We start from the raw sequence: 18,247 nt of genomic DNA, 5'->3' as shown, positions 1-18,247 counted from the left end.
AGTATTAACATATTATGCAATTCTCACTTGGAGAAAGGGAGTTTGATTTAACAACACTATTGTTTCTTGCCTAATTTCAGTCATGTGACTACAGACAAGGGTTTTATGACTGTAGTTAGTTATAAAAGATAATTTTAAAAGTAGCTATTAGACAAATGAAATAAGTCTTTTTTTTTTAAGTTAAGTTCTTTCTTTTTTCTATGGTAATGAGGCAGTGAGTAGAGATGCCTTAGGTGGCCATGGGAGTTGGAAAGGGTGTAGGCACAAAGCTGATGATAGATAGGAACACACCCAACAAGAATGTGTTCCTAAAATACTGCGATTTAATGAGTGTGACCAGAGCAGTGCAGAAAGCACATATGAAGATTATGGGATGCTGACTGGAACTCTCAAAGAGGCTGCAATACACTGGTGATGCAGAGGGCGGCTGAGCTTGTCCTTCCACACCTAGAGATAAATGAATGTGAAACATTGCCAGCAAACCTATCTCCTCTCACTGCCCAAGGAACCAAAGTCCAGGCATTTCGTCAACGTTTGGTCATCTCCCTTTCTCTCAGGGCAGAATTGCCACGTCGCTCCATTTCCTTGTGTTTTTTTCCTGTGTGTGTGTGTATAACTTGAGCAGGCATTTTCTAGTTAAGTAGTTAACAGTTCTGTCTAGATCTTAACTGTGTTTTCATTCCAAGAAGGATTCCCAGTTGAACAAACAACAGTCTGCATAAATTAAACTCTCTCCGCAGCACGGTTGTTCTCGTTTTTTTGGAGGTGAGATTGGAATTGGTTGTTTCAGCCTGAGCTGGTCAGCAGGCCTCTCTGACTTCTCTGTGGGACTCTCGAGGCTCTGTTAGCCTCTTCACCTCTGTGTATCCTCTACAGCACCTCTGCGTGGAAGACTCTAGCGTCTATTTTGCTTTAGTTCTTAAGGACTATAATCAAGTGCTTAGGAAATCAATTAGACATGTTGAGTTGTCAATTTTGGAAGAAACGAGAGTGCGTATGGTGAAACAGACCTGAGACTCTGGCATATTCTATACTAACCCATCTGTCCTCCCTCAGCAAATAACAGACCACAAAGCAACATAGTTAGAGAAAGAGAGTTTTGTGGGGCAAGACCTGGAATAATGGGGAGTGGGCATTTCTTCTGTTTCTAGGGTCCCCTTGACCTTGTCGCAGCTGACAGTCATCTGCTGCTCTGCTCTCTGTCGCTGCCATCTGAATCGTGTCATGTAAGCAAGTCATCTGGCTTTCTAGCAAAGAGTGCGGTGTGGTTTTGTGATCTAGGGAGTGTGAGGGAAGAGGCGAAGACGATGAGTAATTGCCTGGGAATCTGGGAAGGAAGAGAAAAGGTTACAAAGTTTGAGACACTCCCTGGGTATTAAAAGCCAACTTCAGAATTTCCAGATAAGAATGCCAAAGCCGATATTGCTGAGGTTCATAGATGTTGGTCAGCAGGCTGCCTAGCACACAGGTTTGCCAATTCCTTACACTTCCTTAGTGTTTTCTGATGTTGTGTTATCATTTAATTATAGTACTATTTTAATCATTTATTGCTGAAGCTAAAACTCTATTAGACTTTAGCTATTTTGCAGGCCAGTTAGTGGAGCAAGCCCTGGCTTACAGAAAAATATTATCCACTTATGGAAAATGTTCTCCATGCAGTATGATGTGATTTTTTTTTGAATAATGTTGAACCTGTTTTCAAGATGCCTACCTACTTTGTAAATGGCTCCACAAGGCTTTTGCCTTCCACTGCTGATTTAGCCTGTCACTTTCAGCCCTAACGGGATAAGTGAGCATGGTTCTATCAGACAGGGAGAGGCTTTGTATATTCCCCTAGTATTGTACTGTGTCCCCTTTGCCTTCTTCCACCTCCTCTGGCTTTTCCCTTTTCACTGTGGCTTATGCCTGAAGTTTTAAGTGCTGCACTCTTGGCTGTTAAGAGTCAGTGTCCGAAGCTAGATAGCTTTTCTAGCCATGGCTCTATCTTAAACCTCTCTATTGGAACACTTTTAACTGGGAGAACTGTGTAAGCTGTTTTTGACTATGGTTTGGCATCATCTAAAACACTAGATATAAGTGCAGATCCTATCTGTGTAGATTTCAATTCTTAGACCATCAGACACGCTTCCAACCACACCAGGATGAAATGTAAGAAGTGATTTTAGTAATAAGAATATAATTTGGGGTTGATTTTTCCCCACTAATTAGAATATAATGAAGAAGGAAACTGAAAGCCAGAAGACAAAAGCTCCCTACATTCATGGATTGCTTCCATCAAAGCTAATAGGACAACCAATTTTTTTCCCCCAATTGCCTATGCTATTTAAATGTAACTCCGCTTTAAAAAGAAGCATACAGCTTGTGTTTTAGGCAAACACCCTGCATTGGGTGTTGTATAGATTTCCGGCCCTATCTGTGGATTGCAAGCTGACATTCTCATCTCCCCTCCCCCTCATCTGAAAGGTGTACAACACTCCCTAGGTGTTGGGTATATAAGTAGTGATGTCTCTTTTAAGAAATGAGATTGACACATTTGTTTTTTCTCTAGTATGAGATACATTTTGGTATAAAAGCTGGAATTATTAGCAACACACAGAAAGCCCTGCACTGAGCTGCCTTTTCGATCTCCTTTTTTTGCCAGCAGAGAAACACCCTTTCGTACTCCAGCACTAACCTTTACGATCAGCACATTTTGAGATGTTTTTTCCACACTGCATGCCTGAGTTGCCTTTGAACACTGTGAGATTTACGGCAGGTTTCTTTTAAATATTTCACGCTCTCTCACATAAAGTCAGGCAATATTGTGTATTTCACAAAATATTTTCACAGAAATTAAGAGAATAAAAGTCACAAAATCAGAACTAATGTATAATATCTATGGCGCTTTAAAAAAAAAAAGCAAATATAAGGGGAAAGGCTAAAGGAATTTTAGATGTGTAGTGTGTACATAATCTAAGTCATTGTTCTCGTTAAGGTAAGTCAGTAGGTTTTACTCACCAAAGTCTTTTCATATCCTGGAAAACTGAGGTCGCATTGGATTCAAAAGAAAATTCTAAGTTTATACAGCCAGGAAGGAGACAAAAATAAAAAAAGACACAAATATTTTTGTTCTTAAACCTATTTCTCTAGACAATTAGCCACTATTTACTATTTAGCATTTTTTTAGATAAGTGTAAAATGAGTTCATTCTAAAGAAGGCATATGTAAATCATATTAGCTGAAAATTAATCAATAAATTAATCATGTATATTTTTAAATGATGACTCATTTAGTTTCTATTCCGATTGCCACTTATGACGAGGTGGTAGACTTCCTGTGCTGTTTGTTGACTTTCTCTGGGATACAGTTCAGCATTTATAAGCTTTTGAACTCCTGTGCTAACTGGTAGCCACTATGAAACATTTCAGTTAGTTCTTTGGAAAAAATGAGAGAGACTATATTTGAATGACTCAAGTGACTGTTGAAAATCAGATTTTCAAATTATAGTACACATTTATTTTTATTTCATTAACCTTGGCAAATCAGATGAACAATAAGTACAAAATTTGGGAAACCAAAGGATTTAATGTAGTATTTCAAAAATGTAAAGAAAATGAGTTCTATATGTCATGTCTAATTTTATGGAAACAATAACAGATAGAAATAGAGGGCTAAATTATCAATTTGATATAAAATATAATTATATATAATAGAAACTATTCATGAATCAATATATTATGCTTAAAAGTGATTGGTTATTTGTTTGTTGTGCATATACATGTTATATGTATATTGATGCTTGTGACTGCACACTCTCCTATATTTAAAACAAATGGCTACAAAGAAAATATGTTAATAAAGAATATAAGAGAGTAAGATCTCAGCAATACAGAGCAAGAACATAAATACAGTAAATTCTTGTTTATGGCAGCTATTGTTCTAAATCATATCCATAAACAAGATATTAACAAGCACTAAACTTCTAGGGGGATATGAAGGGTTAGGAAACATAAAAATTGATGACAACATTTTCATCAACCAGCTCACAGAGCTATACATAGCCTGCTCCAGACATGAAGAATCACAGACTGCAGTGATGGCCACGGATGGACATAGACGGGTAGCTCGTGTTTGAACAAAGCTTGTCCAACATGTTTACATTCCATGTAATATAAAAGACAGGATCCTGGGCCAAGGAACAACAGGACTTTGCTCAGTGACCATTTCCAAATGTAAAGTCACCAAGAGAAAACACTCACACACACACACACACACACACACACACACACACACAGATGTGGCACTCCCCACATCATGGGAAGAACACTTGTTTATAGTGTGCATGAGAAAGAGGCAAATCTGCTGGAGCCAGGTGCAGTGCATAAATAGACTTTCTAGTACTCTGTGCTATGAATCTTGATTTCTGGATTCCAACTTTAAAACAATCATACATTTTTATTAATATTTAGAAAATGTCACACAATGTATTTTTGTCGTAGTCACTCCACACACATCCCAAACTCCCCCCAACCCCCAATCTACTGCTACCTCTTCCCTACACTCAGGTTTTTAAAAATAATTCAATGAGTCTAGATTATGCTGCCCATGTACTCCTAGGTGTGGGGACATCCACTAAAATATGGTGGTGGATCTTCCAGAGACTACACTCTTAAAATAAGCTGACTCTTCCTTGCCTAGTAGCTATTAATTGTCAATAGGTCTCAGCTGGGGGTGGGACTTCATGACCATGCCCACCCCTTGTGCTGGGTATTGTCTGGCTTGAGCTTATCTAGGTCCTGTATATATTGTTGTGAGCTAATACATGCAGCTGCCATAGTGGGTCCAGAAAACAGTATTGGAAAATTCACTTACCACCTCTTTTTTTATATAAATTAATTTATATTTTGCACTCCATATTCCATTACCCACACCCCCCATTCACCCTCAGACTGGTCCACATCCCACACCTCCCCTCCATACCCCATGTCTCCACGTGGATGCCCCCACCTTCCACCCCACCTGACCTCTAAACTCCCTGGGGCTTCCAGTCTCTTGAGGGTTAGGTACATCATCTCTGAATAAACACAGATCTGGAAATCCTCTACTGTATGTGTGTAGGGGGCCTCATATCAGCTGGTGTATGCTGTCTGATTGGTGGTCCAATGTTTGAGAGAGCTTGGGGATCCAGATTAATTGAGACTGCTGGTCCTCCTACAGGATCACCCTTCTCCCCAGCTTCTTTCAGCTTTCTCTAATTCAACACCATGGGTCAGCTGCTTCTGTCTGTTGGTTGGCTGCAAATATCTGCATCTGACTTTTTCAGCTGCTTGTTGGGTCTTTCAGAGGGCAGTCCTTGGGGCTTGGAACCTCCCTTTGAGCTGGCTTCCACTTTGGGCCTGTGGCAGGACCTTCTTTTCCTCAGGCTGTTCTCCACTTTTGTCCCTGCAGATCTTTCAGACAGGAACAATTATGGGTCAGAGTTTTGACTGTGGGATGGCAAGCCCATTCCTCACTTGATGCCCTGTTTTCTGATTCTGCTGGAGGTGGGCTCTACAAGCTTCATCTCCCCACTGCCTTTCATCTAAGGTCCCTCCCTTTGAGACCTGAGAGTCTCTCATCTTCCAGGTCTCTGGTGAATTCTGGAGGGTCCCCCCAACCTCCTATTTCCTGAGGTTGCCTGTTTCCATTCTTTCTGCTGGCCCTCAGGGTTTCAGTCCTTTTCCCTCACCCAATACCAGATCAGGTTCCCCTTTCCTCCCCTAATCCTCCCTTCTCCCAGTGCACTTTCCCTACCAGGTCCCTCCCTCCATCCCCACTTGTGATTGCTTTCTTCTTTCTCCCAAGTAGAAGTAAGGGGTCCTCACTTGGGAACTTCAGATTGTTCACTTTTTATTTTTTATTTATTTTTTGTCTAACATCCACTTATTAGTGAGTACATACCATGCACATCCTTTTGGGTCTGAGTTACCTCACTCAGGATAATATTTTCCAAGTTCCATTCATTTGCCTGCAAAACTCAGGATGTCCTTGTTCTTAATAGCTGAATAGTATTCCATTGTAAATGAACCACATTTTTCTATATCCATTCTTCTGTCATGAGACATCTAGGTTGTTTCCAGCTTCTGGCTATCACAAATAAGGCTTCTATGAACATAGTGGAATATGTGCCCCTGTGGCGAGGTGGGGCATCTTTTGAGTATATTCCCAAGAGCAGTATAGCTGGGTCTTCAGGTAGATCTATTTCCAATATTCTGAGGAACCTCCAGATTGATTTCCAGAGTGGTTATACCAGTTTGCAATCCCACCAGCAATGGAAGAATGTTCCTCTTTTTCCACATCCTCTCCAACATGTGTTGTCACCTGAGCTTTTGATCTTAGTCATTCTGATTGGTGTTAGGTGGAATCTCAGGGTCATTTTGATTTGCATTTCTCTGATCACTAAGGACTTTGAACATTTCTTTAGGTGCTTCTCAGCCATTCGAGATTCTTCAGTTGTGAATACTCGGTTTAGTTCTATACCCCATATTTTGATTGGGTTGTTTGGTTTTTTAGTGATTAACTTCTTGAGTTCTTTATATATTTTGCAGAACATTTATGTATTTGTATGTTTCATGTGTGTATGTATGTATGTGAGTATGTGTGTGTAAGTATGTATGTGTGTATGTGTGTGTGTCTGTGTATGTGTGTATGTTTGGCTATTTGCATGTCATGGCATAACATCAAAGATAGTCCATAAATATACAGAAATGAAATTACATGTTATATGTGATTGTACTAAAGACATACTATAATTTGTTAGTAGTGTTGAAGTCTGAGAACAGAATAACTCATTTTAAGTTCTCCACTATTTTTTCCTGCCCATTTACAACTTTCTATCCTAATTTTATTTTACTACTATAGTAAGCATACTCATTAGTTATTAGAATGGAGAAGAGTTTTGGTTACATGGGGACAGTTAGATACGTCATCTTCTTTGTGCCCAAAGTGTTCCTCCTCTGCTGTGTGTGAGGACTTATGGTCTTCCAGCAGAGGAGTGCACAGTTTAGATATGTAGCTCTGGATAGTCAAAAAGAAGATACCAAGCACTCTTTATCTGCCTGTTCTTGATTCATTATACTAGCTAGCACACCATTCCCATTTCATTTAAGAAGCCATATGAGAAACCTTGTAATCCGAAATAAAGACAGGAAGATTTTTGAGTTCAAAGCTAGTTTGAGATATGTAACCTGATCCTGTTTTCAAAACACCTCAAAGCCTGGGTGCATCTAAGCATTTGCTTGGTATGTACAAGGTATGGGGTTCAATTTCCAGTAATGCCTTGAACAATTAATTCAAAACATTAATGTTCTAATATTTTTCTGTGCCTTATGGAAGTATATACTGTATTAGATAATGCAATTCTTTTTAATTCTGCCTTCCTAGCTTTCTAAAAGTTTCAATTACACTGCAAGATCAAATTTAGTTCTTTTTAAAAAATGAAATAAGTGATATAAAATTCAGAGGAGGGAGTAATCATTGTCGTTATCATGGTGGGCATAATGCAAAAGGAGAGCCTCAGAGAGAATGGATAGCACAGAATGAGCTGTAAATAACAGGTAGGGATTTGATAAGCACACAGCAGAATAATAATGACAGCTTAGTGAGGCCGATTACATGCCAACTGCTGTGTTAGACTTTCGCTGCAGCCACTTCACAATGTTATACAGGAATTGATATTATCTCATTTTGCAGATGAGGAAAGTGAGTCTCAGAAATATTAAACAGTCTCCCCAAGGTTGGACACCTAATGAATGGCAGGAGAGGGATTCCAATGCCATTCTTCTCTTCCTCCTGCCTAGTAAGCCCTCATGCCGGGTGTCAATGTTACTGATGCCTCCTCTCAGCCTCTCAATTTTTGCTGGTTTTAGTTTTTATTTTTTCTTTCCTGTAATGTGGTATTAACGTGACTTGCCTGGAAAATGCAAACTACTATGATTAATGTCACATTGTTAGCGAAGAGCAAAATTCATGTCATCAGTGACATTGGAGAACATCTAAGTGATGCATACAGCCAAGGCAAGTTAACCTCTACTTAAGTTCTTTCTAACCCACTACTTCAAGGAAAGTACCTTCTTGAATCCATCCCATAATGTATCTACTACTTAAGAAAGGTTTTGCTTTCCAGGTGTTATTGGGTCCCAGCAACTGAGGTTGGCTGAAATATTAAATGGATAGCTTCATAAACTCCTAAGTTTCAAATTCTGTGCTGCTTTGAGCAGTGTGGTGGAATCTGATAGTAACCCACTCACTGTCCTTCACCTACAGCACAAATCACACCATGGTCCAGAGTATCTCTGCTATACATGCTACCAACCCCTTTAGTTCTGACAAAGCCATGTCACTTCTCAAACTGACCACCATGGCACCTTGATGCTTGAGCAGTTGTTTCGTTGTTGTTGTGTCCATCTCTCACTGTGCATAATTTATACACTGAACTTTCTTATGGATCCATATGTATAATAATACACTATGGGTTATAGCATACCTGTGGTTTCAGGCATCTATTGGTGGCTATACTTGAGGGAGGAATATCAAAGGCCATAAGAGACAGTAGTTTCAGGGTACGCTACATTAACCAATAGTGCCTAGTCTGCAATTAGGAGCTTTAAATCATCTTTATTTTTACACACACACACACACACACACACACACACACACACACACACGTGTATGTGTGTGTGTGCATTCATTCATAGAACATAATTGTGTTTCTTTGAAAACTTTTTTGACTTAAACAACATGTCTTAAATGAATCAAGATAAGTAAAAGAAATAGGAAATGATTTCAAAAATAGGAAACAGTGGCTACTGTAAGCTAATGGAAATAATACATGATATGAAACTGAAAGAGAACCTTGGCAAACTCCACACAGTAGCTGCTGTGTTGAAAATGAGAGGTATGTACATAGAGAATACGGCAAGGACAAGGTCTAGGAAGCTCTGATGCTTATGCTTCTCCAGAGAGGTGATGACCCAAGTAGGTAAGGCAGCACTGCTCTGAATCTAAACCCTTTGAGGGACACAGTGGCACCACGCTCACATTTAGTCACGAGCACCTCTCCTCAAGTCCCCAAGATGTCATAATTGCTCAGGGACTATTTCCTGAAGGAACCAGCCCACTCTGCCCAGGAAAGAAAAGTCTGTGTTTACTTTTTGTGTAGTGTTCTAACTAAACTGTGAGATTGACACAGAAAGAAAATGCGAATGAATTCTAAACTGCAGAGATGGGTTTTCTTAAATGGGGTCAGCGGTGTGAGAGTAGAAGCATTTCAGAGGCTGGCCACTGTCAGATGAAATGGTGGTGGTACACACTGAGGTATTATATCAATTCAAGAGGTCCAAAGGGCACACAGTGTCAATCCCAGGAAGACTCTGAGAGGTACCAGGAGAGTTATGCTAACATTTGTTAGCAGCCCTGAGTTTTCTCAAAGGAGACAATCAGTTCTCACCATGAGGCGTCTTCATGGATCACCAGTATTCCATTGAAAAACATGTCAGAAGGGCCTTTGAGGATGAGAAGGTTCTACCTGCCATGCATCTATTCTAATAGGATGGGAAGCAGGGGAATCCAAGACACAGATAAACTCTTTGACTCTGTGTGTGCAAACTTCGGAAGTCCTGGGAGCGTCTCTTTAAAGCTACCTGAGGCTACCCTACCATCCTGACCTTCCATTTGTCATAAACCACCCAGTTCAGCTCACCAGTTCAGATTTGGATGTGGAGAATTAGTCATAGGGAGCAAAGCTATGCTCTGTGTATGGTTTCTTATTCTACTGCAATCAATGGTTGGTAGTAACATCGTTTTTGTAGGCAGTGGGAAGGAAGTTACAGGTATAGGTATGAAGAAATTTCACACACATACTCTCTCCTGTTCCCTGCCCACTGGTGGGTTCTGGTGACTATTCCGGCCTAGAAGAAGAAACCTTCTGAAAGTACATCGCTGTATGGTCTAGAATGTGACTTCTGAAGACTCTGCAGTAGATGTTTGCTTTGAAGCATCATTCTGCAGAAATATTTTAAATCAAAGGTTAAAATTTTTGAAAATACTAGACTATTTATAAACTCTGGAATTTAATAAGAGCTAGCAAATGGCAACTACATAGTATCATAAGCCAGATTGCTTGCTAAAGAGTAAAAATAGTAGACGGGCAGTGGTGGCGCACGCCTTTAATCCCAGCATTTGGGAGGCAGAGGCAGGTGGATTCCTGAGTTTTAGGCCAGCCTGGCCTACAGAGTGAGTTCCAAGACAGCCAGGGCTATACAGAGAGAAACCCTGTCTGGAAACCACCCCCCCCCCATGAAAAAAAAAAAAAACAGCCATTATTCCATGTAACTCTAACTACATTCTATAGGAAAAAAATGATATCTTTCAGACTCCTGTAACTGTCTATTAGCCAACAAGTCTTACTGGATTTTTCTCAGACTGATTTATCTTCAGATTGATCTGAATACAACATTGAAAGAGCAATTGTTTCAATACTTTGCAAACTCCATATATACCATAATGTAAAGAATCCAACATTTTGACCTATTGTGTCAGGATCAGAAACTGGGCTGCTATTATACCTGACTACTTCCTAAATGATAATTATTCAAACAATACCATGATAAAGTACTGTAGAAGCATAAAAGTATTCTATATGCAACATATTGATTGTGGCTTTTAGTCATATAACCTTTCTTTAACATACTATAATTAAATTATTTGCCCAACTGAAATATGATAGTTTTATTTTATCACTAATTTTATTCATTCCATATTTCTAAAGTTAAATTTAAATTCCTCTTCTGTACCCTGGAAGGTGACATTAAGTGATAAAGAATTTCTCCTGACTTGGCAGTGACTTCAAGAGACAATTTAAAGGCAAGACACAGCAGCATTCACGAAATGCTCGACGTAAATTTAAATGTGCTCCAAAATGGAGGCAGTTGTCACCATGGAGACAGTATTCTTTCCTAGATTGAGTTGAAAATGAACAAGGAGGAGTTTTCTAAGCAAAGGTATTAAAACATGTGGGAAAAAAATAAAAAACAAATATGAGCCAGAAGCTATGGTGTAGTTATAGTCCTGTTTTTTTGTTTTGAAAGGCTGAGGCAGGAGGATCCCTTGAGCTCAGTAGTTGAAGACCAGGCAACATAGTGTTCTTAAACACCATTTGGGTAAAACTTCTCTGTGGCTTTTGATATACGGTCCTTTGAAGGTTGGGATATGTAGCCAGTATTATTAGTCATTCCAAGGAGACCTGGAAAAGCACATTTGAATTGCTTGAGAGATGGCTCAATCTGTCAAGTGCTTACCATGCATTCAGAGGACCTAAGATTAGACCCCAAGCATCCACAGAGGAAGCTAGATGTAGCAGTGTATGTCTGTATTTCTATAATCACAGACTAGGGGAAGCAGAGAGAGGTAGCTTCCTAGAGTGCTGGCTGACCAGCTGTCACACCCAAATCAATAAACTCTGGGCTTACTAAGAGAACTTAAGGTTCACTGGAGAAATATGTAGGACACCAATTAAGGAAGATATTTTGTTACCTTGTAGCCTCCACAGTCACATAAACATGCACACACACGGGGGGGGGGGAATGCCCGATTTCTATTGTAATGTTTATAGATATTTGGAAAATATCTATATCATATCAAGTTCTTCAACAAAGGATTATAGCAACATGGGTGTTTTCTTTACATATCATTGAGTGTCTTGTATTTGCATGAATTATCATTTAGTATCTCTGTTCTAACAGAACTTGTGTTCTACTGGTTTCCATGGGTGCCAAATTTTTTCACTCAAGCCAAGGTCCAAATTAAAATTCCCTGTCAGAAATGATTACAGCCAGGAGTCAAAGCAGATATTATAGTATTTTAGAACCTTGCTTAACAGGGTCCTTTCCTTGCACTTCAGTGTTTTGAACAGGACAGATAGGTGGCTCCTGATGTAGGCTGGAAAATCCACATCTGCCATTTCCTACCCAACTATTATCCATTCAGGCATCACAACCAAGACTTCAGTGCCAGTCCTGTCCTGTGGTACCTGTATTACTTCCCTAGACTCCTGGCATCTCCCGTCACTGGAGAAGAACATTCTTCCAGTTGGAAGGGACCTCCTCAAAAAACTGAGAATGTATGGCAGGAGTTTATCAGAAGCAACCCTGGCTGCCAGGTGGTGACAGACATCACAGCTAGTTCATCCAGAAACAAGCCTGGAATGGCTCTTTGAAATCAGCAAGCGCCATCCACCATTTCAAACACCAGGATCACACAACTATTCCCTCTGTCTTGTTTTCTCTGTGACTTTCATAAGTTAATTCTTCCCCCCAAACCTTCCATTTTAAGACTTGAGAAGGACAGTGTGTGACTACCTGGAGAAGTGATATATTCTGGGAGGGTGGGGCCCCTGAGGAATGTTCATCAGCATCTGACAACTTTGACCTTCTGTCTCTTGAGCAGACCTTCCTAGTGTTACCCCTAGAAACAAAAGAGACAGAACTTCCCTTTGTCTCTTCTGTAAAGACTTCACAGACTAGCTAGTCAATTTCTTCATTTCCCTTGAGGAAATACATGGGAGCCAGCTGCTAAGTGTTGGTGTTTGCACACACCTGTCTGTTTATTTTTTTTTTTTAAAAAAAATGTAATTGAGAATATGCCTGGAAGCATGAGTCTTTTTCTCCAGTGTACTCTACGCAGATTGAGACATGCAGAAGACAATCATAGTCTTGTATTGTGCATCTAGTGCGTGCACATTCTCTAAGTTGGTGTTTTAAAAAGATATAACAATGAGAAGATGCTAAGAATAGGAAATGGATTAGGATGAAACACTAAAACATAACCCAGAACATGAAAATGACATAGTAATCACACCTCCATATCAATAATTATGATGTTTTGTTGATGGTTTTCAATACTCGCTGCTGTACTTAAATGTCATCTAAGAAACCTTAACGTCCTCAACATTACAGACACATGTGCATGCATGTGCGCATTTGTGCACCTACCTGCACACACATGTACACAGGCAGTCAGAAAGGTCATCAGACAATGCCTGAGTTCTATTTAACCAGTCATTATGATTTTAATTGATGTAAGGTGTGGCTTAGGCATCCATACTTGACAAATGCTAATCATGTAATATTCCGCAACTGGTACTGGCTTCCATCTTAGCACCACTGTCCTGGTTTCATCAAAGGATGCCTGTCCCCAGGCTCATACCTGGAAGCCAGATGTCTGATTCTCTATATGCATGAGTATATATTTCTTGGCACTTGATGTTCCCTGCCTCTTCTGTACTGATGCCCTTCAATTGGTTCTTTACATTGTCAGACTTTTTATACATTTGACTCTTGATGTAGAGGTCACCATTCTGGGATCCCTGTGAAGAGAAATTTGAAGATCTGTCCAGTGAATATCAGTGAATCCTAAGAACCAGCCTCTTACCATTCTCAAATGAACATACAGTGAAGCACAAATTACCTTCTATTTGTTTTCCCCCATGGCACTCTATAAAGCCAATAACTTTTATTGGTTTATGCTTTTACTTTTTATTTTCTGCCACTAAAATTTAGGCATGGGCTATCTCTGACTTAAATAGCATTTGTATTTCTGAGTACCTGGAGTGGTACCTTGCATATAGTAAGCATATGCTCAATAGTGTTCAGGATATAGATTGCAAAGCCAAGATTCTCTGCTATTAGAAAGTAGTGTAGATTAAATTCATCAAGAAATTTCAATAACTAACATGCATTGTTATGGATTTCAAATGAAAGAAGATGGTCTTTGTCAAGTCTGGCTGTGTGTATGTAGTCTTTGCACAGAGCTAGTATGTCTTATAAGATACAGTGAATCTGTCCCAGAATAGAGCAAACTAGTGTGTTTGGGTGGGACAGTCAAGGACTGTTTAAACCTATGTCCTAAGATAATGAATTCTGTGAAGTATAATTGAAAACAGTTCACAGTGGGATCTAAAATGCGTACCTCTGAGTAACAGGAACATAACTGCCATGGCAGAACATAAACTCCCCAAGATTCCTACAAAGTGAGGTCTAGAAAATTGTGCCCAGGGATGATTCCCAACATACTGGCTTTCAAATACCAACACTAACAGCAAATTCTGCTGCTCACTGAGTGCTTCCTACATGTGTGGCATGGACCAAAAACATATACCTATTACCTCATTTTAACTTTCACAGAAAACTAATCAGAGTTTGACATCAGCAATACTGAGATGTGGGACACTTAAGGACTGATTAAAGCCCAGTCTGACTAAGAATGACCTAGGACTTGAGCCCAGCATCACGGAACACAGAGGTACTGCACCTCCCTAAATACTCCACTGTGTCGTCTGGGCCCACCTTTCCCCACTGTGAACCCACTGTTTCTCTATCGCCTGTATTATTTTAGTCCAATTAATTTAAGAATCAATCAAAAGTACCGAAAGTTCTTGAAACTGTACTGTAAAAAAATGTTTTCTGTAGAATTTGGAAAACAGACAACAAATAATAAAAGCTTAAAAATTGTTTTCAGTAGAAGGAAATTATGATTTGTGCCTAGGTCCCAGGTCCCAGAAACCCAGTCACAGCTCTAATTTTGAACATTCTCATTAATAAATATAGTGCTTTTGTTCTGTTCTATGAGTAATTTTTAAATATGATGAAAGCATGTAACCCTCACCATGGAAGAGACAAAATAGTTTTCTGTATTTCAAAATACCATTCAAATATCAAAGCAAAACACAGCAAATGACTTTTCAGTTCAGGGGTAATATTTAAAGTAAAAGCTGATGTCTAGTTAGTACAGGATGAGGAAGGTATTGACATGGTTTTTATTAGTTCCTAAAGGATCCTAAATTCTATTTTTCCCCTTTGCGTAGCATATCACTAAAGAATACAGAGATTAAAACACATCACTTTGTATAAGTGTAGCTGCCCAACAGTGCTTGGTCTGATTGATTTTGTTTCCAGAATCTAGGGGCTGTGGTTGAGTGAAACTAGGTCGGATGTAAGAACTGCTGGCAAGCTTGTCTTCGAGTCCTGGGTGCTCCTAGTTCAGGGCGGGACTGTTTTGTCTTCAGTAATGGAGGATTGGCAGGTGACATAAAAAGGTAATTTCTCTTGAATTCAGGTAGCAGTACAAAGCAAGTGCTAGTTTCTGAAAAGTGGCCTCAATTGGTACTGAGTGCACAGGTGGCCCTATTTTTCTTTTCGTTCTTTTTGTAAAGAGGTAATTTATTAGTCTTAGAAAAGATTGATAATAAAGTATTCTAATTCATTTCCCTATAAAAAGAAAAACTAGTGGCACCGTGGGTTTGTTTTAAAAACAAATAGTTAATTCAAAACTAACAGAATTCTCCATTTAAAAAAAAAGATGGTAGTCTCTTATTTACTTCATTTCAAGTTATTTTTTTAAACTCAGTCTCCCTAGCAACAGAGACATCTGTCTCTATTCTCTTAGTCATTAAAGCCAAAGAAAGTAGCTGCTTCAAAAATAATAAAGGCAATTTCTATGAATTGGGTAACTGTTAATTGTTGCCAAGAAATCTTAGTGAGATAATGAGGCATACAGCAATTGACAAAGATCTTTTCATTGATGTCTGAGCTTCCAGAAGCCCATGGTGGATAGCTAATGTATACAGACCCATCGATGAGGTATTGTGTGATTTGCTATGTAACATAAATAGAGAAGTGATCTTTACTCTTTCTAATTTCTGTCAGAAGTATGCCTCGCTGTGATTCCTCTGATTGCTTGGTAACTAATCATACCTTGGGATACCAGGGAATATATTTGCCCATTACATTTCATGAAAATAGAAAGGTTTGAAGCATTCACAATGGAGATCAATGCAGCAAATACTATCGTAGCGGCTGGTGGCGTGAAAACACAATATCCTTCTCATTTGAGTTGTAGACTTTGCAAAACCATTTGAGTGAAAATACTTAAAATTGCACTGGATTCTAAAATGTATATTGGCATTTGTGCTAAAACTGTTTTCAGGCCCCTTATAATGAAACCCCAATCACCCTCTACAGTAGCTTCGCAAATAAACACAAAACAGTTTCTCAATGTTTCTGCTCTCCCAGCAGCCATGGAAGCAAATTATATTAAGTCAGTATTTTTTATTATTGCCCTGTTTGGCTCATGCCTGGCTGTATGTGAAACTACTGTTAAATGGGTAATAACAGAAGGAGAAGCCAAGCATATAGAAAGAGCTTTTTGTGATTTCTTTTTTTAAATGAGGAGATATAACTCTGATCACCAGACGTGGAATCATTTATTGGAATGCTAGAATTATAAGCCGACTTTAGGATTTTTAAGGGGAGGATGGGCAATGGCAAATGGGAACTGTCAAAAATGTTGACTCTAATTTTCAAACTTTGGGGTGTTTATAAAATTTGCATATGTATGGATAACCATTAGGAAAAATACAATCGATTTTGCATGGGTATCAATTTTAGTGGAGATCTGAATAAGACATTTGCTTTTATTGAATCATGTTGCAGTATGGTGCAGATAAGAAACAGGAGGCATAGAACATGCTTTATCCCCCATGTTTTATATCAAAGGGTAGGTAGGTAGGTGTACAGAATCTGGCACATTATACAAATAATTAAGGTATAGCTTGCTGGGAGTAGGATTAGATCTATAACAAAGTCAATGAATAGTTCAGCAAATCCTTTTAATTTAGAGGTATTTTTATGATTTGTAAAGGTATTTTTTATAAAAGATTCTTCTAGATATCGATATTTCTAGTAAATGCTTATGAATATAAATGAATCAAAGACATTATCTTTTAAAAATTACAGTTTTCATCTGCATAATTTCGCACCGTTAAGGTGACAAACTGTTAATTTCCTTTCAAGATGCTTCTAATAGAATGAAAGGAGAAAGAATCTTTCTCACAACCAAGTAGAAATAGAATTGAATATCTGCGGTGACTTTTTATCGAAAAGTTTAAAGAATGCAGTGTCAAGGAGATCTTGGCACTTGACATGGTGTTTATGACACTCCGAGGAGCCCAGCAAGGCAGCACTGGCTTTGTTGATCAAGTTGTACCATATTGTCTATCAGCATGTCATTTCACAGCAGCTTCTGGTGGAAGACTGAAGTGCATATTTGTCACAAATGAGGGTCATTGGACTCATCTTTATTTCCAAATACTGTAGGCCTTGAGATATACATGACCTGCCACCTGTTTGTGTAATCCTAAGGTAAAGATTGATTTCCTTTGTTAGATTGCTAGAAAAAGGCATTTTTGAATGGTGCAAAAATTACACGATATTAGTATTTCAATGCTTTCTATCAAAGAGATTTTATAAGGGCACAACATACCCACTGGTATATTATCTGTTACAATGTCACAACAGAGTCAAATAATGGTGGTTGAGGTAGTCGGGGCCATAATACTTAAAAATATTACTTTAATTAGTTAGCAATTAATTAAAAATTAATCCCTATCTAGCCATTTACACAAAATGATTCCCATTGCCAGCTCTAGATTTAGGTTATAGAATCAATATGAATTAAAATAGAATGAAATTACTATACCATATTATAAAAGCTGCTCTGTGCAGCTAACCTTAGTGGATCTGTCTTGTTCCATGTGTATGCTAAGTGCCTCACCCAGAGCATCTCCCTGAATCTCTGCAAGACATCTCTGATTTGGGCTTTCTCTTAATATCATTTAATAAACAACATAGAGAAAACTAAAAACAAAATAAAACAAAACAAAACAAACAAAAAAGGAAAAAAAGATGTACAGTGTTACATAGTAAGATCCAATAACATTAGATCGGGACCATGTTTGCAGGCAAAATCCATATTTTTAACAACTGTGCTATAGTCGTAACTAAAATTATGAGCTCTGACAAGTGTATGAAAAAAAGGCAAATACTTCACTAGAAAAAAAAAAAAAAAACAGTGAAAGAAATACACCGGTATGCTCCAAGCAAAGAAATCAACAGTCTTCTCTCACAGGGATGGGAGTGTGGCAGTGAGGGTGACAGGGCTCACCCATCCCCCTTCTGTTTCTGACTTGAAATTTTAGATTTGCATTTCTCTTTCTTTCAACGCATATTGACAGAGATTCATTGGTATGTCAACAGTTTCCATCGCAGCCACCAGGTTGCTGTGCTGGTTTTAACATGGGCAAGTATTTAATCATCTTAGAAAACAGCAGAGAATCCTGACTTATTCCAGGACAGAGGTTCTCAATCTATGACCCCTTTGGCAAACCTCTGTCTCC

The 18,247-nt window shown here is 38.8% G+C and overlaps 1 protein-coding gene across 10 annotated transcripts in view; it reads left to right on the top strand.

The window, feature by feature from the left end:
- Tenm2 (teneurin transmembrane protein 2) overlaps positions 1–18,247 on the top strand; it is a 1,239,808-nt gene that overhangs the window by 91,650 nt on the left and 1,129,911 nt on the right. The gene's annotated exons all lie outside the window — the stretch shown is intronic.

Source organism: Mastomys coucha, unplaced genomic scaffold (genome assembly GCF_008632895.1).
Source record: "Mastomys coucha isolate ucsf_1 unplaced genomic scaffold, UCSF_Mcou_1 pScaffold5, whole genome shotgun sequence".
NCBI classification, from domain to species: domain Eukaryota; kingdom Metazoa; phylum Chordata; class Mammalia; order Rodentia; family Muridae; genus Mastomys; species Mastomys coucha.
Note: the sequence above shows the minus strand (reverse complement) of the source record. Positions and strands in the feature narration are given on the sequence as shown.